Source organism: Abramis brama, assembly GCF_963993115.1.
Source record: "Abramis brama genome assembly, chromosome: 22".
NCBI classification, from domain to species: domain Eukaryota; kingdom Metazoa; phylum Chordata; class Actinopteri; order Cypriniformes; family Leuciscidae; genus Abramis; species Abramis brama.
The window spans coordinates 30,838,472-30,864,443 of NC_139984.1; the positions used below are offsets into that span (position 1 = coordinate 30,838,472).

At 38.8% G+C, this 25,972-nt stretch overlaps 1 protein-coding gene across 1 annotated transcript in view; it reads right to left on the reverse strand.

Annotated features, from left to right (window-relative positions):
* Positions 1 to 25,972, reverse strand: part of LOC311072984 (uncharacterized protein) — a 1,552,487-nt gene that overhangs the window by 787,286 nt on the left and 739,229 nt on the right. The gene's annotated exons all lie outside the window — the stretch shown is intronic.

Below are 25,972 nucleotides of genomic sequence, written 5' to 3' on the forward strand. Positions count from 1 at the left end.
TTGTAGTATGAGGTTACGCATGTGTGGTGGGAGTGGCGGGGTTAAAGCCTTTCTCCTAGATCAACAGTTACCTTTCTTTCTTATACCCTGAGTAAAGCATTGTTGAACATGAGTGGAATACCAACACCAAACCGACCGACAGGAAACCAAAAGATGAGGCAAATGGGTGGAGATCAAGAGGGGGAGAAGAACATTAACCTATTCTCCTCAATGCATGTTTAACCAACAGTACCTAGATTGTACATTAGGATACTTTAATATCTCTTAAGTTCATCACCATTCATTTCAGTTCATAAGCTGTCAGATGAGACCAAACATGGCATAGTTACATATTAGAACACACCAGTAAATAAACAGTATGTAGTTGAAAGCACGTTCTGTGAAGCAAATGGTACAGACGTGTCACTGAGGTGCAAACTTCACGACACGTGACCTTACAAGAGTGATCACTGATAGGCTGTCTGTCACCTGCAAAACACCAATCACGTTTAAGAGATGAAAAAAAAATAATCATCCTCTGACTGACATTACTTTCTACTCGAGGACCTTGACAGAAATACAGAGGAGTAAAACATACGATATTTGTCTTTCAAATGTAGTGATGAAGTTAAAGTAAAAAGTTGCCATAAAAAATGCTTTAAAAGAGTATTTAAAAAATACTCAGTGTACTCAATTAAATGTACATCGTTACTGTCCACCTCTTCAATTTAAACGGGGTCAAAGAGTTTGAGCCACTCCATGTTCTGTGGACGCGTGCGGCCGGGCGCATTTTAGTTTTGCTTTTAAATTAGCAATTAAAGAACCCGTCACACGTCGATTAACCAGTGGGAAAATATCCTCACCGCCACATCCCTAGTAACCACATCAGTTGGCCAAATCCAAATAATATTCCATTTGGATTGTACGGGGTGTTTTAAACCTTTTCTAATCCGATCGAGAGGACGGATGGAAAAGCGAAACTGGAAAGGACTGCGCGTGTGCAATGATGTAGAAATGGCATAATGAAGAAGTTTTATTTATACAGCGCCTTTCCGTAGCTCAAGGTTGCTTTACATTTGTACATTACAATACATTTACACACCCGGACACACATTACAATCACATTAGGACACATATAGTCATAGTCACATTATCCAAAATACATGTTAAATAGATATGTTTTTAGCTGAGTCTTGAATGTAGCCACAGATGAGATATTACGAAGTGTAAGTAGTAGTGAATTCCAGAATTTAGGAGCATTAACACTAAATGAAACGAGGGATGGACAATAAAGCAAGTTCAGCTGATCTAAGGGGCCGGGCGGTAAGAGTACAGTAGATCAGACAGATATGGAGGTGCAAGACCATTTAATGCCTTAAACGTCAGAAGTAGCCTACCTTAAAGTGAATACGTAAAGGTCATGAATCAGAGGAGTAATGTAATGAACAAGCTGTTGTCATCTGTTGTCCCGTCATCCTAAAATTCTCCTACTCGTCGTTTGTGAAGTGGAGCAGGACGACGTCCCACCAGTGCTTGTTTCAGACTCTCATCCACAGAGGCTTTGTGTTAGGAGCGGGAAGAGGCGCTTTTACTGCATGATGAACATAAGCAGAACACAACGGTTCATGTGCTCTTCTCCTAATCAGGACCTGAAATAAATACTGATTAATTCTGCTCTTTAAAACAAGGAAAAGAGGCTAATTTTAGGAAAATGGTTAGTATATGCGCCAACAGCGGGAAACTGTATATTTGTGCAGTGTGTGCATGTCAAAAAATCAGTTCTGATCACTTTATTTAGCATCAGTGTAAACGCTACGTTTGGTTTAATTCTGATTGAAACAAAAGATGTCCCTGTAAAGGGAGCTATTGTCACCAAAAACAGGCCTTTTACTGGTCACCATTCATTTACTGTTCGCGATGTATACGCCGTGAGTGAAAAAGTTGATCTTTAATTGAAAATCAAGTATATTCATGTGTGAAGCCTGTGGATCAGACAGAATGAGTTATAAACCAGTTTAAATTTTTTAACATTTCAAATAATGTCAAAGAATGTGGTTTAAATGTATAAATTAAGCTTTGACTTTGGCAACATTTTGTTTGATTTTTGGTTTTGTCGTCTTGTAATTGTGTTTTTCACTAAGCTCAGTTTTCTGTTGTTTTCTTTACAGATCCCGTGTTTTAAAAGAAAGAATTGGGATCCAGTTGCAGTGACTGTGTAGGTGTCGTCATGAACGGTTGTGGAGAAAACACTGAATCTCTTCTCACGGAGACCTGAGTGCCTTAAAACATGAAATAACATTACAAGGACTTTAGCCAAGTCAGTCCAAATCAGATTTTGTGCATATCTGAACATATTTGGTAAATGTGAACTACAAAAGAATGTTACGTACTGCGCCTTTAAACATTAGGCCCCGGTTTCACAGACCAGGCTTAAAGTCCCCATGAAATCAAAATTGACCCTATTTACTTTGTTATTAGCGCATATTACTAGTCTTGTGGTGAACAATTAATCCGTGCAAGTAAATATATTAAAAAATATTTTTTTACCATGGTAATCTTTAATCAAAATCTGAAAAGTTACTTCGGGGTCTGGAATGGTGTCTTTTTCTGATGACGTAGGTTTGAGGACTTGGTTTGAAAACGCTTAACCACTCCCCTCAAACCGTTAGTCTGCTATGAGCGAGAGATAGAGAGGAGGAGCGCTAGAGTAAAACCCTGCCCTCTGTTCAATATTCCTTTTCACTGGGAAATACGTCACAACACTGGAGAAAAGTCGTTTGCAACTTCCGGTTCACGGGGACTTTAAGCTAGTCCCGGACTCAAATACATGCTTGAGCTGTTTTACCTGAAAGCAACTCACACTCACATTTCTAAAAACATGTCAGTGCCATTGTTTTGTCTCAAGATTCACACCAGTAATGTTTTTTCTAAGGTACGTTTATAAAAGCTGCTTAAATCAGTCCTAACTGAACTAAGGGCTAATCCTGGTTTAATCTAAGCCCTGTCTGTGAAACCGGGCCCAAATGTCTTTGTCCAGCACCATGGCTAGATGTAAGACAACATCTGTGTTGAAAACCCCTCAGGTATTCCAGAAAATAAAAAGACAATCATTTAGATCAGATTCCAATCACAAATAATCTGATTTGGATCGAGTGTGAATGTCTTAGATGAAAATGAACTGCCAAACTATCAGATGCTGTTATTATTTCAGTGTGGTGCTCGTGCTGAAAGTACAGCTGAAGTATGAGCACAGATGTGATCGCAAATTCAGTTCTCTTTCACAGCTACACACACACTTATGTCAAACAGCACATCATGTGGACTGGAGTATTAAATGTAAACTCTATATAATGTTTTTTTTTTTTTTACATTTTATTCAATTTCGGTAGGGCCTATTTTAAGTATTCTTACTACATGGTATATAAACCTGCTATTGTGCCTGAAACTTCAGTTTATTTAATTTGTATTTTTTTTTCTATTGTATTTGTTGTCCTATTGCTTGTAATTTGCTTCTTTGTTCCTATTTTAAATATGAAATAAAAAAGTGCCTGCCTTGCTTTAATACAGAAGTCTGTGTGTAATGATTGTAGTCAGCTTTAATGGACTTCAACACAGAAACAGCCGTTCACTGCCATTATCAAGCTTGTAAGAGCCAGGACATCTTTTAATATAACTCAGATTGTATTCGTCTGAAAGAAGAATGTCATATACACCTAGGATGACTTCAGGGTGGTAGGCTATTTTTCATTTTTGGATGAACTATCCCTTTAACTTATGTAATATTAAAAGCACTAGCCTCAGTTTTGTGAAAGTTAGAGAGAAGCAGCAGTGGCGGTTTTACTTGTTTTACTTCCCTGTCTATCCTGGAACTGATGTATTTCATGCCCCAAATCCTCAATATCTGAGCTATACACTTTTACTCTACATCCTAAAAGTGATGCCTTTCTGAAAGAGGATGTCCTGTTTTATTGGTAGAATGTATAGCTCAAATATTGAAGATTTGGGGCATGAAATACATCCGTTCAGTAACTATGGTTAAGGATTGATTTTGAATGTATATTTGTGGAAGTTTAGAATAATATACAAAACCATGTATATATTTGTTTTATGACTTGTTTTTAAATTATATTCTTATTTTACCTCGACTATTTAAATTGTTACAATAACTGCCAAAATATGTTACGTTTGTTATGATTATTCCTTTCCATAATTGTTTTGCTCAGTTTGCACTAGCTTGTAATCACAAAGTGAAATGTTTTGTTGAAACTACAAGAATAAAAAATAAAAAATTAAGCATGTGATGCTCTGTGAATATCATTTTGGAGAGGATTCAAGAGTATTATGTGATGAAACTTTGCTCAAATAAAAAATGGTTAAATTACACAACATCATGTAATAGGCCTATATATGAATATGCACTTGATTTGATGAACTGTTAGAGTGATAAAGTACACATTATTGGTCATCATATGCATAATCAATCATCACCTGCTGAATTAATTCAGAGGACATTAACTTGTGTGTAAAACTGTCCTCATATATTACATATTTAAAAGCTTCTGCAAACTAAATATAATGTACAGTATAGACTTGTAACGGCTATTCATTGAAACACTTTGTTCATGCGGCCCATAATTTAATAACAAATGATCATTGCGACGGAAGCGAATCAATCAAAACTAACTTTAGCTGGAAAATAACTTTAAAGAACCGCTATAAAGCCAAAACAATCTTACCTTAAATTATACGCTTATCTCTGTAAAGCTGATTTGAAACAATCTACATTGTTAAAAGCGCTATATAAATGAAGATGACTTGACTTGACATGAAAATGTATTTCTGAAGGAGAAACGATTGTTAAAGTTATTAATATCCAACTTGATGAGGGTCTTTATGTTGTTCTTCATTTCTCACCTCACAGTCTTGATGTTTTGAGGTCTTCAAAAACTTTTTTAACGATCTATGCATTTTAGAAAATATTATCAAACTACATACTTTTAAAGGCACAATAGAATAATAGCCTATAACGAGATATTTTTTATTATATTATTAATTCTGTCAAATCAACGGCCATAATCGTTGAATATACAACTCAGTTTATAGCATTTTGTTTTTGCGCACAACGAACAATCATTGGCTGCCTATTATCTTCGTTTGAGGGTGAAACATAATGACCTTATATTAAACTTTCTGTGATCCGGAGAAAATTCCACATCTGCACTAGGCAACTAGACCGCACAATAAAAGTGTGAATTTCTCAGTCGTGTGTAGGCTATAGCCCTCAACCGGAAAGACTGATGCTGATGATTTCCTCTTCGCCCGTCTTTTTGACTTCTGGCAGCTTCACTTCAGGTTTCAGTCAACTCACTGAAGCTGATGTGAAAGGACAGACTTTAGTGTTCTTCTCCATTTGAATTACATCTAGCGATGCAGAACTCCAATACAGGTGAGTAATTTACTTATTTTTTTGAAAACTTCCACAAAAAATATTAATTTCAAGGCCTATGTGTAGATATAATAATCGTATAATATAATGTAAATATATAATACTCCGTAATAATGAGTTTAGTTGGTTAGAATGATGATGAACCTCAACATTTCAATGAACCAATGTTACTCACACGAAAACCAAACCCCCAAACACTTTAGTGTACTTTTTAATTATTACAAATAAACACTATTGTCCAAAACTGATACAAATATCTTAGAATTTTTGTTAATTCTTTACAATAAGCTTTCATTTGATACATTAAAATCAATTGACTAACTAACGATGATGAATTCTGCAGCACTTATTAAGCTTCAGAAATTAACCTTTGTATGAATATTAAAGGTGCTGTATGTAGTTTTTAGCGGCCTCTAGCGGTGATGTTTCAGATTGCAACCAATAAGTTTACAAGCGCGTGCTCTTACGCGTGCTCGAATTTATGAGCGAGCACTGTGGGTACCGGCCAGACTGAGACGCAACGCACAAAGCATCCCACAACATGCTGGAAACTCAGGTAAACTCCCACTGCAACGTTACAATAATAGGCTACTTTTATCAGCTTGACGTTGAACTAATGCTCCATGCTCGTACCATGATAAGTAGGCTAGGCTATGGAACCCTATCAACCGTGCCGAATTTTGCCACTGCAAGCACCACTTCACATTTTCTTCAGGAAATGTACATTCTAGGTTTGTAGATAAGGTTTCTCCATGATTCAAATGCCCTGCCGATGTTGATCCGTGTTTTTTACCCGAAGTTCATCCGATTCACGTCTGGCCTTACGAGCTTCAGCAGAAAAAACTTTTTTGTTTGTTTTTTATCAATATGTGGAGTTTGTGTTGGAGTCTGTGTTTTGCTGGGCGCAGGTCGTTTCTTAGTGTTATCAGACATGTCATAAGTTGCATAAGTCATAAGTCCATGTCATAAGTTACAGTGTCGTCGCTGTTGAGTGCAAAGTCAGTAGGCTAGACGAGGCGACTCAGACGAGAGGCTCGGGAGCGCGCAAGCAGGTGACGTCACTGGCGGTAAATCCGACCCGGGACCTTCACATAAAAATAAGAATACTTGCTTTCAGAGGTAATAGCAAAACCCGCTAAGTGGATCATTTTAATGTGAGATTACAACCCTTTCACACACAGGCAATAAAAAAAGGATTCGTTTTGGTAGAAAAGCTACATACAGCACCTTTAACAAACAAGGATTTTGCGATATCAAAAAAAATATTGCTGTGCTATGTGAGCTAATGATGTTAAAATAATGGCTTTATTGTAAATGATTATAAAAGGTTTATTATTTTCTACCCTGATAATTTGCCTTCACTCTTTTGCCAGAACAGTTCCGTCACCTTACAGTGTGTGTGTGTGTGTGTGTGTGTGTGTGTGTGTGTGTAATATAATCTCACGCCTACAGATGGCGCTTCAGTGGTTAAAAAAAAAGTCATGCTTTTTTTAGCGCACCATTTTACATTCATTATACGAGCGCTTGGGATGCTCAAGGGTTCAGGATTAATGCAGTCAAGATGGTGGTGTGTGTGTTTCCGGTAAGAGAAACACTAGAGGGAATCCGGTTCAACTTATTTATTCAAAGGGAATTTGTATACGTTGATTCACAAATGTATGTGTGGTCCATAATCATCTATGCACTGAGAAACAAACATATACACTGCTGGACGACAGACCAGCCGGCCTGACCCGCAACTCAGCTGCCGACCCCTGCATGTTCACGCCTGGCCGCGCTCTGTACAATACCAACGACTCAGGGGGCGTGGTTAGGGCTTTCTCACATAGCCGCCCCCAAATGTGTGTAAGGACATTTGAAACAGTGAGGAACCCTGACTAATTGGTAGGCTCAATAGAGTCCTCATCACATAGTTTAGGGAGTGGGACTATACGGGATACAGGTCTAACGTATGTGCGATTGTGCACCTTAACTTCAACTGTTCTGATACGGCCATCAAGTCCAGGAAAAGTATTAGTCACTTTCCCTACTGGCCAACATGCTCGTGGAAGTTGTGGGTCCACTATCAGTACCACCTGGTCAAGACCAATTTCGCCTCCATCTTTACGCCACTTTTGTCTTTCTTGCAAACTCGGTAGATAGTAATGGATGAATCTAGACCAGAAATGGTCAGCAAGTACTGACTATGTTTCCATCTTCTGGTTCCCAAAAGATTGCTTGAATCATAGAACACTTGTGGAAGTGAAGAATCGTGACGGCCCATTAGGAGGATGCTAGGCGTAACTGGGTCTGGATCCGACACATCTGAAGACACGTAATCCCAAAGGCTTAGCATTTAGAATACCCTCTACCTCAGTAAGCACGGTGCGCAGTACAGTTTCATTCACTGTTTGATCATTCAGTACTACTTTGAGAGCTTGCTTTACTGACTTAACTTCCCGTTCCCAAGCTCCCCCAAAATGAGGGGCACTCGGGGGATTAAATCTGAATGAAATCTGTTGTTCTGCAAGTTGTTCCCGTATTTGAGGCACCATGGCTTCATAGGCTGATCTCATTTCTTTGTTTCCTCCAACAAAGTTGGTACCGTTGTCGGAAAGGAGCTCGAATGGTTTCCCTCTTCGAGCGATGAATCTGCGGAGAGACATCAGGAATGCATCTGTGTCAAGGCTCTCTAAGAGATCAAGATGGAGACAACGGGTGGTCAGACATTTGAAAACTATTCCCCATCTTTTCTCTGTTCGTCGACCGATCTTCACTGCAAATGGACCAAAGTAGTCCATTCCAGTGGAATAGAATGGGGGTTTGTATAGACGTAGACGTGTTGGTGGAAGGTCGGCCATTTGGGGTATTTTAGGCTTGGCACGCCATTTCTGGCAGTCCATACACATGTATTGATGCTTCTTGATAGCTTCCCTTCCTCGCAGAATCCAGTATCGTCTTCTCAGTTCGGCAAAGACTCTTTCTGGCCCAGGATGTAAAAGGGAGGCATCATAGTCCTTGATCAGAAGCTTGGTTAAGTTGTGTTGCGGATCAAGCACAATGGGATGTATTGTGTCCAATTCTATATGATCGGCATGTCTGAGTCTCCCTCCAACCCTGATAAGTCCACTGGCTTTATCATACTCAGGTGATAAGGATGCTAATCTGCTGTTGGATGGTAATGGTCGCTCAGATGTGAGAGCTTTGAACTCCTCAGGAAAGGAATCCTTTTGAGCCTGTTGTAGAAGAAACTTCTCTGCTGATATGTAACCATCTGAATCATCTGTTGCATGCGTGAAAGATGTAGCCGCCCCATGAAGGGAGGTTGCTGTAGCTTTTAGCAGTTCAGTCCAGGTACTAAATTGGTTGACATCAGGAAGGGGAATGTCTGAACTAGTACACACTTGCAGGCAGATTGCTGATTTTTTCAACTCCGCCTCTGGGTCAGGTTCCTCTGCTGGCAAAGTGGGCCAAAATGACTCTGGCTGATGCAGAAAATTTGGACCATTTATCCAGCGGCAAGGTGGGACTAAATCATTCAACGTCTGGCCTCTTGTTATTACATCAGCAGGGTTGTTCGCTGAATCAACATACCTCCAAGAATCAATATCGGTGAGTGACTGAATTTCGGCCACCCGTGTCCCCACGAAGACTTTGTATCTGCATGATTCAGATTTAAGCCATTGGAGGACGGTGGATGAGTCTGACCAGAGAATGACATTATTCACGTGCACAGTCAGTTCTGCTTGAAGGATATTAGCCACCTGCGCTCCGGTAAGTGCCGCACTCAGTTCCAACCGAGGGATTGTCATTTGCTTCCGAGGTGCCACTCGAAAACGGGCTAACATGAATGAAACATGTACATGTCCTTCATTGGTTTCTGTGCGCATGTATGCCACTGAGCCATAGGCCCTCTCAGATGCATCGCAGAATATATGTAAATCCCGGTTGAGGATTTCCTCATGGCCCTCAAATGGAGTGTAACACCTTGGGATTACGATCTGATTCAAACTTTGGAGCTCTTGTTGCCATTCTTGCCATCTAGTCAACAGGCTGTCAGATGTGATTGGGTCATCCCACCCAAGATTGTTCTTCCACAAATCTTGGACCAGCACTTTAGCTCGGGTTGTAAATGGAATTAGATAACCCAGGGGATCATATTGAGATGCCAAAACTCTGTATACATTACGCAGAGTGGGTTCAAGACATCCGGATTGGCTGGGTTTGTAGTTGAAGGAGTCTCTAAGGCAGTTCCACAGTAGTCCAAGTGTACCTTCCAGGAGATCAGTGCTCTTCTGTGATAACCAGAGTTCACTATTCTGTGATCTTGCTTCAGAGGGAAGATTCTGGATAACCTCGGGTCTGTTGCTGGCCCATTGACGAAGCTCAAACCCACCGGTTTGCAAAAGTTGCCGTAGGTCATCTACTAATGCTCTAGCTTCAGCAACAGTTTGAAGGCTATGGAGGCAGTTGTCTACATAGAAGGAATCTTTGACCACTCTCACCTGAGCTGGGTCCACTTGCGGGTGGTTCTGAGCGATTTCCTGGAGTGCATATATGGCACAGCACGGGCTGCACGTTGTGCCAAATGGTAAAACTTGCCATTCGTAGATCCTAGGGTGCTCTGTCCTCTGCATGTCTCTCCACAGAAAACGCACTATAGATTTATCACTTGGCAAGAGGCGAACCTGGTGGAACATGCCCTTTACATCTCCGCTGATGGCTACAGGGTATTCACGAAACCTCAGCAAAACACCAAGTAGAGACGGACGGAGAACGGGCCCAGGCAGGAGGATGTCATTTAAAGCTTGGCCTTGGTATGAATAAGAACAGTTAAAAACAATTCTGTCCTTGTTGTTATGCGTCACCATATGGTGAGGGATGTACCACAACTCCGGGGATTGCTCAGCTTCTTGCATTGATATCTCTGACACATAGCCAGCTTCTTGCAGTTTCCTCATTTCAGAACAGTAAAACTCGGTTCGCTTAGGGTCTTTAGCAAGTCTACGCTCAGTGCTTCGAAGGTTCGCCATTACTGCTTCTTTTGGGGCTTTAAGAAGTTCAGCATTAGGCCGTCTAAGCAAGGGAGTGGCGTATCGCATAACTCCACTGACTTCTACCTTTGTGGTATGTGTCTGGAGAAGAGTGAGGGCATATTGGTCTTATTTGGAATGAGTGGCTGTCTTCTCATTTACGTAGGGCAGAGTATCAATTTGCCAGAGGCGTTCCACATTCTTGAATAACTCTGTATTTGGTATGGCTGTGGTTATGTGGAAACACTGTGAGGGGGAAAGAGTTGGTTGACTGAGCCCAATGGGACCTTGGAGGGTCCAACCAAGTCTGGTACAAACTGCAATCGGTCCATTGGCAGGTCCTATACACACTGGCTGAACAGGAGTAAGCAGGTTAGGCATGTCAGACCCGATGAGCAGTAGAGGTTGGGCTCGGTCCATCAAGGGTAATGGCAAGGACCTGATATGCTCATACTTGCGTTGAAGAGCTGACACAGGGTAAGAATGTTCAGAAAGTCTCAGGTTATCTGCGGTGAAAGCATGAGGAATCAGGAATTTTTTGCATGGTCTGTGAAGGGTCGACACATGTAAGGAAACGGTGTATCCATGCAGATTAACTACATCCTGATGAACAGAGCGTAACGTGAGTGTTTCAGGTTCCGTCTGAAGATTCAACTGGTCTACAGCCTGTGACAGAACAATACTACGCTCTGAACCATCATCAAGCACGGCGTATGTTTCCATGACTTTCTCTCGATTGTGCAGTAAAACCTTGACTATCTTCAGCATTACCTTTTGTGATCGGTTGGGCCGGTCTAAATATACCTGAGGTGTAGGAACATTGACCATAAGCACACTCTTTTGGATCTGTAAGGCTGCATCATGCAAGATGGTCAGATGTAACTCTTTACAGTTTGTACAGGTTCTTTTTAGATTACAACTGTCTGGAGTATGATTTCGCCCACATTTCCAACAGCGCTTCTCTTTGGAGATCCACTGTACTATTTGATCTGTAGTCCGTGTCTTGAACTTTGTACATGCGTTAAGGAAGTGGTCCTTAGAGTTACAATATGGGCAAAATGGTTGAATCTTGGAAGGGTTCTTAGATTTCAACTGTCCCTGCCAGACTGAACTGGCCTCAGCGGAATACAAGAAAGATGTGGATTTCTCCTTTGGGCGAAAAGGTACTGACCTTTGCTGATCTTTCTTGGTGGATCTAGTGGTATCAGTCTGATACAGTTTAGCTGCTTTATTGGAGATGCGTTTTGCCTGTGACTTCATCTGCAGCCATGCAGACAGATCAGGTAATGTATAAGTGCGGTCTGTGCCAGTTTGTAAAATACCTCGGCTGAAACAGTACTCCACGAACCCATCACGATATGATGGTGGCATCTTGCTTAACAATCGGTCAACATGAGAACCACAGCGCAGATCGTATCCGTTTGGGCCCTCCAACGTTCTGAGCATCCCTACTAATGTTTGGATAGATAGGGAAAAAAAATCAAAATCCTCTGCATCACCAAACTTAACTGATAGTGCATTCAATATAGCACCTAATTCGGACTGGACCAGTTGACGGGGTTGCCCGTATTTGTCCTGCAGCGCTTGTAATGAGGTAGTGTATGGCCTGGGGTCGTGCATGTATGCTTTGGCCAACTGAAGAGCGCTGGGGAGTTTTAATTGACTTAAAAGGACCTGGTATTTGTAATGTTCACCTAAATGAGGTTGGTTATTCATTACATTATCTAAGGCCATTTTCAGTAGTGCGAAGTCACTTTCCCGACCAGTGTCAAAGTATGGGATAGACGGCTTTGGGACACCATAAGCTGAGGCAGCTAACATTTCCAGACCAGGTGGTTGGGCTGGGGAAGGGTACAATAATGCTCGACTATGATAGGCGTCAGGTGGAGGAGCAGGGTGCGATAGTGTTGTCCAATAAGGGCTACGATTCACGACTGGATAAGTCTGAGTATGTAAAGGGGCCCCTAGTGTTACAGGAACTGTAAGTGGGGCTCTAGGTAGGACATTGACAGAGGGTGTCTGACTATAGGTGACTATAGGTATCTGAGTAGTGGTGTGGCCTGGCCACCGCAGCCGGGTTAAAGGTTAGGGGAACATCATTATTTGGCCTAAACATTAAACTGGGCTGTGCAGTATCTAGCGAAGCAGATGGCCTCGTAACTATGTTGGGCTGGGTAACCCCAGCAGCTGCAGTGACTGAACTGAATGGGGGTTCGGCTACTGAAGCAGGTGAAACAGGGTGAGGCATAATTGATGACACAGGTATCAATTTAACCGGGCAAGGGGTAGAATGACGAGGCATTGATTCTACAGACGACTTAAGAGGATCTGTAACAACGACTATGTGTGGTTTGCTTACCTCTGATACAGTGTCAACAACATGTTCGAACTGTGAATCAGAATCACTAACCTCTTGAGATTCCTGTTTAATAAGTCCACAAACATATTTAGCAACCTCAAGCTCGTTTCAAACCTTTTTAAGACGCCGTCGGGTTTCTACCTGTTTAGCTAGCAACTCTCTTACATTAGTGGCTTGTTCCTGTCTATACTGCGCTTCTCTAGCCTGAGCATCAAGTCTCTCACACTCTTTATCTACAATGGCGTCCTCTTCGATCTGCTGTTGAAGTTCTTCCAAGTCCAGCGTCTTTAGCCTTTCCTCCAGCATGGCAGCGTGAAGATCGGAGAGTCCATGTTTGGGAGATCTGCGTTGTGCCTTACGTTTGGATCTGGATGAAGTACTGGAAACCGTATCAGCAGAATTGGATCTAGACGCATGTCTTGACGATCTAGATGGTCTCTGCGAAGACAAATCAGCAGGAAGTGTGTCAGGGTGTAAGGTAGGCGGGAGCTGGATGTCGTAATCGGCCAGATGAACAGGAAGATGTCTCTCTCTTGGAGGACGAGGTCGGACCACGGGCTAAGCTGCAGTGGCATTTTCAGAATCCATCTTGAGGCAGATCCGGCTCGAAGGACCATATACGAGCGCTTGGGACGCTCAAGGGTTCAGGATTAATGCAGTCAAGATGGTGGTGTGTGTGTTTCCGGTAAGAGAAAAACTAGAGGGAATCCGGTTCAACTTATTTATTCAAAGGGAATTTGTATACGTTGATTCACAAATGTATGTGTGGTCCATAATCATCTACGCACTGAGAAACAAACATATACACTGCTGGACGACAGACCAGCCGGCCTGACCCGCAACTCAGCTGCCGACCCCTGCATGTTCACGCCTGGCCGCGCTCTGTACAATACCAACGACTCAGGGGGCGTGGTTAGGGCTTTCTCACATTCATATACTTGTTGAACATTAACAGAAAGTCAGTCGTAACCATAGACTGTAAAAAATAGGGTTATGGTGCTCATAGACTGTAAAAAATAGGCAGTGAGACAAGTAGTCTCAAGATTTTTTAGAGACATGGAAACTACATGCAACTTTTGTAATACAGAAGAAGAATCTATAAAACACTTATTCTTTGAATGTGTATTTACCCAACTGTTTTGGATTGATGTTGAATATCTGATATTTAAATTCACAAAATTAAAGATTCAACTATCTGGTAAAGATATATTTTTGTTATTTTTGCAAATTTTGTTGTTAACTTAATAATTATGTATGGAAAATAGCATATACATAAGCAGAAATGGACAAATAATAAACCTAACATTATATTATTTAAAATTGAGCTTAAACATTATATTGAAGCCCTAAAAGATGTTAGAAATAAAAAAGCGAAACGGATGTATAAAATTTTTGAATCCTTTTCTTTGTAATTTTTTATTTTTTTCCCCTGTGTTAATTTTTTATTTTATTTTAATTTTATTGTTTCTTTGATGCTATTATGAATGTAATAGATAATAATACATTGTGTTTCCTCTGTATATGTATGTTGTTATAAAAAATAAAAAAATAAAAAAAAAGACTGTGAAAAGGAGGTGGTGCTGAGCAATGGGGGTTTCCGAGTTTCTGAGCAACGTCACAACCGTGGCTAGCCTATCTCTGCTCCTGGAAAGCGACTGCCTTTCATGAATGAATATTCATATTCATGAAGACCATAAAAAACTTCTTCCCCACAGATGAAGCGCACTGAATTGAGTAGCCTACCACCGCAGACTTCTTACGGACTCGTGCGGATTTGTAGGAAGAGTGTGTTTAGGTGCCATTTATTGGGACGGGAAACATCACATTTACAGCAGTAACTTTTGACAAACGCTTATTCATATTCATACAGCCGAACGGAAACCCTTTACATTTACATTACACTTTTCAGATCAAGCAATGCAGAACTCCACTACAGGTGAGTTATTCAGATATTTCATTGCTTATTTTAATCTATTAAAACTTTACTTTAAAATATTATTTAGAATAAATGTAGGCCTATACATAATGATATGATACTGAGCAGAGTATGTGAGCGGAGTGCAGCGGCAACAATCTTCACTTAGCCCTTCATAATACTCAGTATAATAATCACTCCAGGTCCGGTCGGGGCTCACTGGTATCACTCCAGCTCCAGCTCTACTCCGCTCCGGCCGGGGCTCACTGTTATCAGAAACACCGCTCCAGCTCTGCTCAGCCCCGATCGGGGCTCACTGGTATCATCGCTCCAGCTCCAGCCCCGATCGGGGCTCACTGGTATCATCGCTCCAGCTCCAGCCCCGATCGGGGCTCACTGGTATCATCGCTCCAGCTCCAGCCCCGATCGGGGCTCACTGGTATCATCGCTCCAGCTCCAGCTCCAGCTCCAGCTCCAGCTCCAGCTCCGCTCCGCTCCGGCCGGGCTCACTGTTATCAGAAACACCGCTCCAGCTCTCCTCAGCCCCGATCGGGGCTCACTGGTATATCGCTCCAGCTCCAGCTGCAGCTCTCCTCAGCCCCGATCGGGGCTCACTGGTATCACTCCAGCTCCAGCTCCAGCTCTCCTCAGCCCCGATCGGGGCTCACTGGTATCACTCCAGCTCCAGCTCCAGCTCTCCTCAGCCCCGATCGGGGCTCACTGGTATCACTCCAGCTCCAGCTCCACACTCTCAGAAAAAAAGGTATTCGGCTTTCGTACCTTTTTTTCTGAGAGTGCAGCTCCAGCTCCGCTCCGGCCGGGCTCACTGGTACACCGCACTCCCCGAGGAAACTGCGGCCAAAGTATTTATAAGTAGCCTATGCTTTGAAATATAGCAAAAGTTCTGCTCATAATATATAGGCATATATAAAAAAAATAAAAAAAACAATAGCCTACTACTAGGAGAACAGTTTCAATGTGGTTTATTGAATAGTGTGCAAACTTTTCCTATGACATGCACATTTTGTTTGGAAAGAAGAAAATACTAGGCTACGTTTTCATCAGTTATTGTATCTACGGGTCGCTACATTACAGATTTCTGCTCATTCGAAATGAAATATAGACAGCACTGTAAGATTACATGTGTTTGAGTGATCCATCTGTATAATGCTAGCTAAATGTGTTTAATGTATGAAAAAATGCAGTTCTATAATGGGTCGTTGACGTTGGCATGAATTGCAGTAGCCTATTGCAGCCTATAGTGATATGATCAGAGGTGGCAAAAGTACTCACTTCCCGTAGGACTCAAGTAGAAGTACAGATACTTGTGTTAAAAAATACTCTGGTAAAAGTAGAAGTACTGATTAAACTTATTTACTCAAGTAAAAAGTACAGGCTTGGAAATCTACTTATATCATATGATTAACATATTTGCTATTTAATTGTTTGATTGAATTCTGATTTTGTAACTTTTTTTTAATGAACTAACTTTACTCACATAATTAGAATAAATAGCCTACCTAAGGATAGCCTAATCATTAACGTTACTCAACGTTTTTAATCACTGTCCATAAATTCATTTGATTTCGAGTTTAAACACTTTACAATAAAGCTTTTATTTGATAACATTAGTTACCAAGCAATGGACGAATAACGATGAATTCTACAGGATTTATTCATCTCATGTTAATTTCAACATTTAACCTATTTTGATTCAGAAATTAAAATGAGTATTTTTATTATCTAACATTAACAAGGATTAATAAATGCTGTAATAAATGTATATATTATTATATAGCTAATATATTGTTCATTGTTAGTTCATTGCTATAGATTAAATAACCTTAAATATCATTACTGTAACTGTGTCAAGCAAAACGGAAAGACAGTTGCTGCAGAAAGTCTGTGAATAAACGATAGATGGCGCTATAATAACTATATTAATGGTGTATCTGTCCATGTCCAGGCTCTTCAGTGTGGAGTGTTTGTCCATCAGTGTCCTGCTGTCTGTCTGCTCTCTGGAAGATGATGAGGACTTGTGTTTGTTCCTCTGAGGGTATGGTTATTCTTTAAACAACATATTATTCATTTATTAACACACTCGCGGTCAAAACATGAGTTTAGTGTCATTTGTTTCTGAATGAAGATCTGCACTGAAATAATAGAGTGTGTTTAAGTTTATGTTCATCTTTTGTAGAAATTGATCAGTCTCTGGATGTTCCTCTCTCTGTAGAGGAGACCCGAGCAGAACCGGCCCAGAGTTCAGTGCGGCCATGCTCATTCACACACGAGGAAGAGTGCGAGCGATGATGATGATGATGATGATGATGATGATGAAGAACAGCAGCTTTGAGGGTCGAGACACAGAAGAATGAACTAGAAATTCATATTTTCTTGACTTTGTATTAAATAGTTTCTGTGATCACTCATTTAATGATGATTACAGAAAGATTTCCTTTTTTCTTCAAAATGTTCATGCATTTAAAATTTCACTGTTTAGATCTGGGTTTCCCAAATTTGCTTTTCATCAAATGAAATAATTAAGTTAATCAATTCATTATTAAAATGTAAAACTAAAATGAATCTTTTATATATAATAAAAACCTTCTAAATAAAGCACTTATTAAAATGTCAGTGCTTTACTGTGTTCATGCTGTCTGTGGATGTGATGAGATACTGTGTTAAAATATTAAAATATTTGCATAAATGTGTAATCAATTTCTTATCAATGTCTATCTATCTATAGCCTATGTTCAATACAGTAGTACAGTACAGTACACTACGCTCGTTTTGTTGGCAGCATCTTGAGATTACTGATGTAATATAGTGTGAATACAAAGCAAGTGTATTTTGTCAGTTCTTACTCTTTAATATGCCGATTGTTTCATGCCGCGATTCAGATTCATCAGCGCCATATGAATGTGTATTCCCTGCATTCTGGTTAATTCTGCTGTCTTGTTATTCTTTCTTTAATGTTGTTCATTATAGTTACTGCAAGTAATACCCTCAATTTACAAGTGCAATATGCCAAGGTTTTAGAGTGTTATTTCGCGATTAAAGAGTAGGCTACCAGTTTATTACAGATTAAATGTGTTAGTATCTATCAATGCGCTAATGGCGCCATCTTGTGGCAAACAGAGAATGGCTATTCTATTTATTTGCCTAGTTCTTGAATTAAAGGCTCTAAATTATTGTTAAATTCATATCTGTAAAGATGATTATCATACAACTACTACACAAACAAACATGTTCATGTGAAATGTTGTCTCATGAAATGTGATTTAATGAGACAACATTGAACATGAACATGTTTGTGTAGTAAAAAAAGGGTTGTTGTTTAGAACTAATATTCTAGAACTATAGAATTGCATTTTCTCTAGAAATTGACTTTAAGTTTTTATTCATTTCCATGAGTTTCCCAGGCCTTGCTATAATGCCAATGAGGTAACATTAAAATACTTGAATAAACTGATCAGCATTTAGTCTTAGCTCTATTCACTAGTATTCAAGTCTCATTTGACACTTTCTTACATCCACTATTCCTATTTTCTGTAAAAGCTGCTGATTGTTCCAGTTATTCAAATATGTTGAATCCATTCACTAAAAGGATTAATTCAGTGACTTTTTCTGTATTTTACATCAGTGGTTCTCAACTCCAGTCCTCGGGACCCATTGCTCTGCACATTTTGTATGTCTCCCTTATTTAACACACCTGAATCAGATCATCAGCTCGTTAAGAGAGACTCCATGAACTGAACTGAGTGTGTCAGATAAGAGAGACATACAAAATGTGCAGAGCAATGGGTCACGAGAACTAGAGTTGAGAACCACTGTTTTACATCATTACAACACTAGATGGAGATCAATGAGTGTGTGAGTGTGTGTGAGTGTCTGAGTGTGTGTGAGTGTGCGAGTGTGTGAGTGTGTGTAGGAGGATTGATAGAGAGATGTAGGTGGCTGCACTGAAAAAAAATGATTTATTGACTTAGTTGAATTTACTAAAAAAAATTGTTAATTGGTTCCACGTAATTCATTTTAGCTACATTTAAACAAATGCATTACGTTGAACTAAGTTCAACTTGATGCATTTGTTTAAATGTAGCTAAAATCAATTGCGTGGAACCACTTACGATAAAAACATTTAGAAAATTCAATGAATTTACTGAAATCATTGAATTTACTAAAAAAAAAAATTGTAAGTGGTTCCACGCAATTGATTTTAGCTACATTTAAACAAATGCATCAAGCTGAACTTAGTTCAACGTAATGCATTTGTTTAAATGTAGCTAAAATCAATTATGTGGATCCAATTAACAATTTATTTTAGTAAATTCAACTAGTCAATGAATCATTTTTTTCAGTGTGGCTTGAAAACCAGTGGAGGTGTCGGTAAGAACAATCCAGTCCAGTCACTTCAATTACACAGCATCTTTCTTTATTAATGTATGTGTGTGAGCGTGTGGTTTCTACAAGAACAGAAATACAATGTTTTAGTTCACAATAAACATAACATGAAATCCACAGGAAATAAAGGAATTTAAACAATACATGAAGTCATTTACTCATAATATAATCTCAAATACATATGTAAATAACTAAAGAACATGCCTAAGCAAGAAATACAGCAAAATAAACACATTTAGGATAAACTTAATACAGAATAATAATTAAGTGTCAAAAAAAGCACTTACATGGTCAAATACACACACGCAGGGAAAAACAAAGGAAGAACTCAGTCCTCTGCACAGTGCATCCATGTGCACCAGAATGAAGGTGCTGTGAGCACAGGTGCAATTTATAAGGCCTGATAGTGTCCTAATTGGCTTGAGATTAGGTGGGTGGAGCTAAAACTTAATAGGAAAATTCACAAGCTAAGTGGGGTGTGGCACATGCTTGGCACCTTGACGCTTAGGGACACACAACTTCTCAACAGTGTGTGTGTGTGTGTGTGTGTGTGTGTGTGTGTGTGTGATTTGTGAGGACACACATTTGTATAATGGCATGGGTATTACAACTTGATCGTGACTTATGAGGACATTTCCTGAGTCCTCATATTTCAAATGGCTTTAAAAACATAAACAGTGTTTTATTAAAAATGTAAAAATGCAGAATGTTTCCTGTGATGGGTAGGTTTAGGGATAGGGTGTAAGGGGATAGAATATACAGTTTGTCCAGTATAAAAACCATTACGCCTATGGAATGTCCTCACAAATCACATAAACAAAGCTGTGTGAAGCGAATCCTGAGCCCTGTCCTGCCAGTGAATCTCATCCTGAAAAGTGAAACCAATACATTTCAATATATTACTGTAGAAATGTACTAGCAAACAGTTCTTCAGTTTGTATTATATTAAGTTTTTGCTTAAGTTCACATTTGTTTAAGCAGGCCCACGTAAACGTGCAAACTGAAAAGTCTCAGTATAATCAGTAGTTCAGTGTATAACAATCCAACCCTGTATCACATGAAATACGTTCTGAGGAAACTATTTTGCAAATCGCAATTACGTTACATGCCAACATATAAGCAGTGCTATTACGTTGGTCCTGAACCTAATATAAGCAGTGCTATTACGTTGGTCCTTAACCTAATATAGCCAATCTATTGCAGTGCTATTACGTTTGTCCTGAACATAATACATCCAAAGCAGGTTTCTTTTCACACGTAGCAGCTAATGCTGTTCATTTTGTTTTAATTATTTACTCCCTTTTTTCTCATTGGGCTACAAAATATTATCTATGCCAGGGCGAGTCAAATGGCGGCACCCAGATAATTTTTATCTGGCCCTCCAACTGGTTTTTGATGTGTAAAACCCCTCGCAATCTGATATCAAATTCCCCGCAAAGGTTTAGCGCGTTCAGCGGTGAGTTTAACAACGCACGTGATCATTCAGCGGTGAGTTTAACAACACTCAACTGCAGGTAAAACGGCCAAATACCATAAAGACGTTAACCTCTCTGTTATTGTAGCTATTGCATTGTCCTGCCATCATAAAATTTATATTTGTATATTTTATTTATATTTGTAAAATTATATTTTATCAGTAGGAAATCGCGCTGAAGAAGTCTCGTTCCGAGCACATCGCGATATTTGGCATCAGTTCACGTGTGTCAGATGTTGGTAAGTAAATAAATACGCTGTTCTAATAATGATATAATGTCTTTTCTGTTTGTGGATATTAATCTGCCATTATATCTGCCATCTCCACGGAGACTTTGCGTTTCATTGCTTTCTAATTCAAAATAGGGTGATTAAACACTGCCTGTCACGTGACGTGCTATAGGCCTAGATATTCATATCAGATTAAAATAGTACAATTCTTTCCAAAGTTGTATTTGTAGTAGAAGCACAGTAAAAACAACACTTACCATGCTTTTACCACAGTAACATTGGTTTTACTGTGATAAGTGTTGTAAAAAGACAGTAATCACCATGCTTTTACCACACTATTGGTAGTTTTAATGTGATACTTATTGTAAATGCACAGTAACCACAACACTTACCATGCTTTAAACCTCAGTAACCTTATTTTTACTGTGATTGGTGTAGCAAAGGACAGTACTCAAAAAACTGACCATGCTTTTACCTCAGTATTGATAGTTTTAAAGTGATATTTGTTGTAAATGCATATTAACCACAACACTTGCTATGCTTTTAATGCTTTATAATGTAACTTCCAATATTTGTAAGGTAAATCAGTACTTTTCCCTTTAAATAATCCTATATATTATTATACATAATGATATTTTCTTTTCTCTTTTTTCAGCTGAAAAGACCAAAAGGGCCTTTCGGACTCAGTCAGCCCATTATTGTTTGAGGAGAAGTAAACGGAGGAGACGGACAGCTGCAAAGGCAAATATTCGCAATGGTATGTATGTGTTGGTTTTGACCCTAAATCAAACATTTTATCAAGCATTTGTTGTTTCTTAAAACTTTTCTCACAAAACCCATAGCCCAATCAGTACAAACATAGTCTGAAAGTCTTAATAATTCACAAGATTTAACAAGTTGTCAAATCCGTATGATACTCGTACATATTTGTATACTCATACACAATCCTGCAGCTTTTACTCCTAGTGCTGTCATTGGCTACTGCCTCAATTCCTGTACATATTTATTGCGATATTTGTAAATCAGTTGCGCCACTTCTTGGAAAGTAGTCGGATGTCCCACACACTGTCAGAAAGTTTATATTAATTGCAAATTGGTCCCCGTCTGTTTATGTTCCAGTGATACATGATGTCTCTCCACACCTCATAACCTACCTCTGTTTGCAAGAGTGGAAAAGCTTATCTGACTTGTCACATGACATCAGATACTCGATTATTTTGTCATAATCAGATCAGTTACACTGCTGATAACTGTCCCGTTTGCATGTCAATCATTTTCATGTGATTATTGCTCGTTATTAAAGACATACTTTTATTCATAGAAAAAGGCTCTAGTACAGTGTCATGCAAGTGTCTTTTTTATGTATTTATTTTGATGTTTCTGTTTGACTTATTTGTAGGAATACTGTGGCTGTACAAATGTTAACTTTATCAGTCCAACCAAAGAATGGTTACTACACTTTTACTATAAAAGCATGGTTCATTTTCATCGGGGTATTTTTAAGTATTATACATAAGTATAAGATTAAGATTAAGTATAAAATACGTTAAACAATAGTTACACTTTAAACTTTAAATATTTTAACTCAGAAAATAATAGCTTTCGTTACACACATTTGCACATGAACGTCAGAACCAGCCGCCTCACAAACGACCTGCGTCTGGTTGATCTATGACGACGCCCTGCTTCACTCCTCAATTTGGTAAAACACATTGTAAATGTATTGTGGAAAAAAAGATGGGAATAGTAAATAAAATTATATTGGACATATAAGAATGAATGAAATGTAAAATGTTTTGTTAACAGTCGAGGTGTGCGTAACTAGGCAACCACGTTCAAGTTCACGTTGCATGACGTCATCGAAGTATGTCCCAGAACGTGCATACTCTTTTGCTACACACTCAAAAGTATGTACTTTTTCCTCACAAAAAAAGTACATACTTTTAGGTCGTAGTATAAGTAGGCGAATTGGGACTCAGCCGATATCTATGTCTCAAACCCCGTTGCACACCGGTGCACGCCGTTTCCAGGAAACATGACGTTCAACCCGGAAACCGTAGCACAACGTTGCGCACCGTTTTGAACTTGAACGTGCCCCAGGTAAATAAGTGTAGCGTTTTGATTGGTTGTGTTTGGAAAAGGAAAGCAAGTCACTTCCTGCTTATGGTTTTGAAGATTTGGCATGTAGTTTTGCACTTTGAGTGAGAGGTTTCAAAAATCGTGTGACATGAAAAGATTTTGTGTGTAAGCAGTTGGTAAAAACTGTACTTTCAATCCTGTACAGAAATATAGAGCTCATGAAAGAAGAGCTTTAGGTTTTGAATAACTGTGTGTTTATGATATATCCAAAATATAATATTATGGCAGGTGTTTGCAACGTGAGACAATGTTTGCTTTTAAGATGTTTGTGATATTTGGGAAAAGTCACTTGCCTTGTTGACAACGAGCCCTTAAAAAAATAAAAATAAAAATAAAATATATATATATATATATATATATATATATATATTAATAAAAGAAATCAAGCCACAATTTGATACCCACATTTGAATATTAATCTATTTATCTAGCCTATCTATTAATCTATATTAATCTATCTATCCGTCTCTCTATCTGCCTGTATACTGATGTAATTATATCTATCCTATATGTCACTGTTGTAGCCTATCTAATCTAATAGCCTATGTAAACATAAATCTAGTCTAAATACTAAACTAACCAAATCGCACAATAAATGTCAATATATCGTAAAAAAATACGCTATCTCAAAATATCTCTCCTGCGTTAAGATGCGTTAACTTCACTTTAAAACTTCGTTGGAGTAGGTCTCTAGACATATGTGCGATTGTGTGGTCTGTTCCCGACCCTATTAATCAAATCGCTTATAACACATAGGTTAAACAGACACTTGATCTTCCATCTTATTAGATTAATTGCATTTTATCGATTTTACTTTCAATAAAACATTTGATTTATGTTTGTAAAAGGTGTTTTTATGCATGTTTGGCCTAAGTGTTTGTTGCATTACTATCTAACCAGCAGGGGTCAGTCACAGCGTGTGGCGAAAATGAATCGAAACTGACTGAAACTGATTCGAAGCTTAGTTTATCCCATCCCTACTCGACAGACTGAACAGAAAAATGAGCCAGGGGAAATTTCCATTTCAGAGAAGGTGGAGCCTCCGAGCGAGCACACATAATGACATGCAGCAGCAGACACCTCACCTCAGACTCAGAGAACAAACAATGATAGTGCAAAGATGTTTACCGGCCGCGGAGCGATCAGCCTTTTTACCACTTCTCCGGAGACTATTTCGCTGTTTCGAATTGTTTAGAGTTGCACCAGAAAAGGGCTGTGTTTCCCAAAAGCATCGAAAGCTAAATTAACCGTAGAGACTATTGATGGCAATTATTCTACGATCAAATAGGCTTTACGATGCTTTTGGGGGAGCGCAGCCCAGGCCGTTTATGACGCACATTTAAAAGGTAAGATAAGACGTTTAAAGAACACGTTTATATATTATCAACATCTGAATCTAATAAACTTGTGTATTAAAGAATGCTTAGTTTATTATTGCTCTCTAAATTAGTAAATTTTGAGGATGTTATCAGATAATAGATTATGCTTTATAAAGCTTATTTATAAAAAAATATTTATATTTATAATATTTTTATTTATAAAGCATATGTTATTGGATAAAGTATTTAACAAACCACAAACAGCCTGGTAATGGTTAAACTCGTTCTATTAATCATCCTTGTGTAAACAGAGAAACGGCTTCAAAAACGGGTTAAATATAACAGAGGCGTGTGATATGAGAATATCCTTTTTAATTTCTTATAAATAAATGTGCAATAAAGAATAAATGGGTTATTTTTAAGGGGGGGGGGGGGGGGGGGTGATTTCAATGGGGTCATTTTGTTGTTAAGAGTTTACATAAGGCAGCTTGATTTCAATCTTTGAATCAAAAAAAATAAAAACTACAAATACATACCATAGAATAAAGATACAAATACAGAGAAAAGTTTTTGGGTCTAACACTATATTATATATATTATATGTATATATATATATTCATATATATATATATATTATATTATATACTGTATTAGTAGGCTAATACAGAAATACAGAAACTGCATAAAGTAATCATGTGTAAAATAACACCGTACTGAATAGTTTAAAATCGCTTGAATGTTTAAACTGGTAAGACTTAAAAATACGTCCTAATGATAAACTTTAGTTACGATGCAATGCTGGCCCGTTTGTGCAAATGATCCCGAAAACGCCAGCGTGTAGCCTAGTATCGACGCCTGCCTTGTGCAACACATTTAGAGAGAGAGAGTCTGTAATCTGTGTGGATTCATTCGTTCTTTTACTCATACAATCTACAAGTTAAAGTAAATCAATGTTTGCGGTAATTTCCCGCATTATAAACGGGAGACCTGCGGGATTTAATCAAATGATGCGCAATACCCGCAATTACGCGCCGAAATTCGAGCCCTGATATACGTTAGCCTACTATAATACATTTTTCCAGTTTTTGTCTCCTTTATCTTGCTTTCAACACAAGAAACACAAAGGGGATTCAGTGGATCATGAAGACTTCCTGCACTGACGCTGTAACCTCAGCTCTGTGGATTTTTCAAGCCTTTTTTTTTTTAAAATAAACCTTTTATAAACATTTAACTTAGCAGTGTTGGTCTTTGTGAAAAAGTGCAGATATACCAAAGTGTGGTTTAGCACCCAATGTTTAGTTATATTTAGATTGCTTCTGCAATCTAAAAAAAAAACATACATGCTTTCTCTGAGCAACTGGATCCTCCTCATGCAGGACTGCAAACCATAGTGGAGACTACAAGAACAACATGGCAGAAAGAACAGACAAAATGCTTGACATGCAGTTTGTTATAAATGTATAAATCCATTGTTATAAATCAGTGCAATTCTCTTTCTCATATATATAATGTGTGTCTGTATAAACAGATGTTTTGTTTTAGATTTGAATGTATTAATTCATATAGTGCATGGGATGCATAAGAATAAATACATTTAACTTGTTTGCAGTGGATTTAAGACAATCACCGGTCACCTGCAGGTCTCCTGTCTTAATGAAACCATATAGTGAACATGACATGTTTGATTAAGTTTAA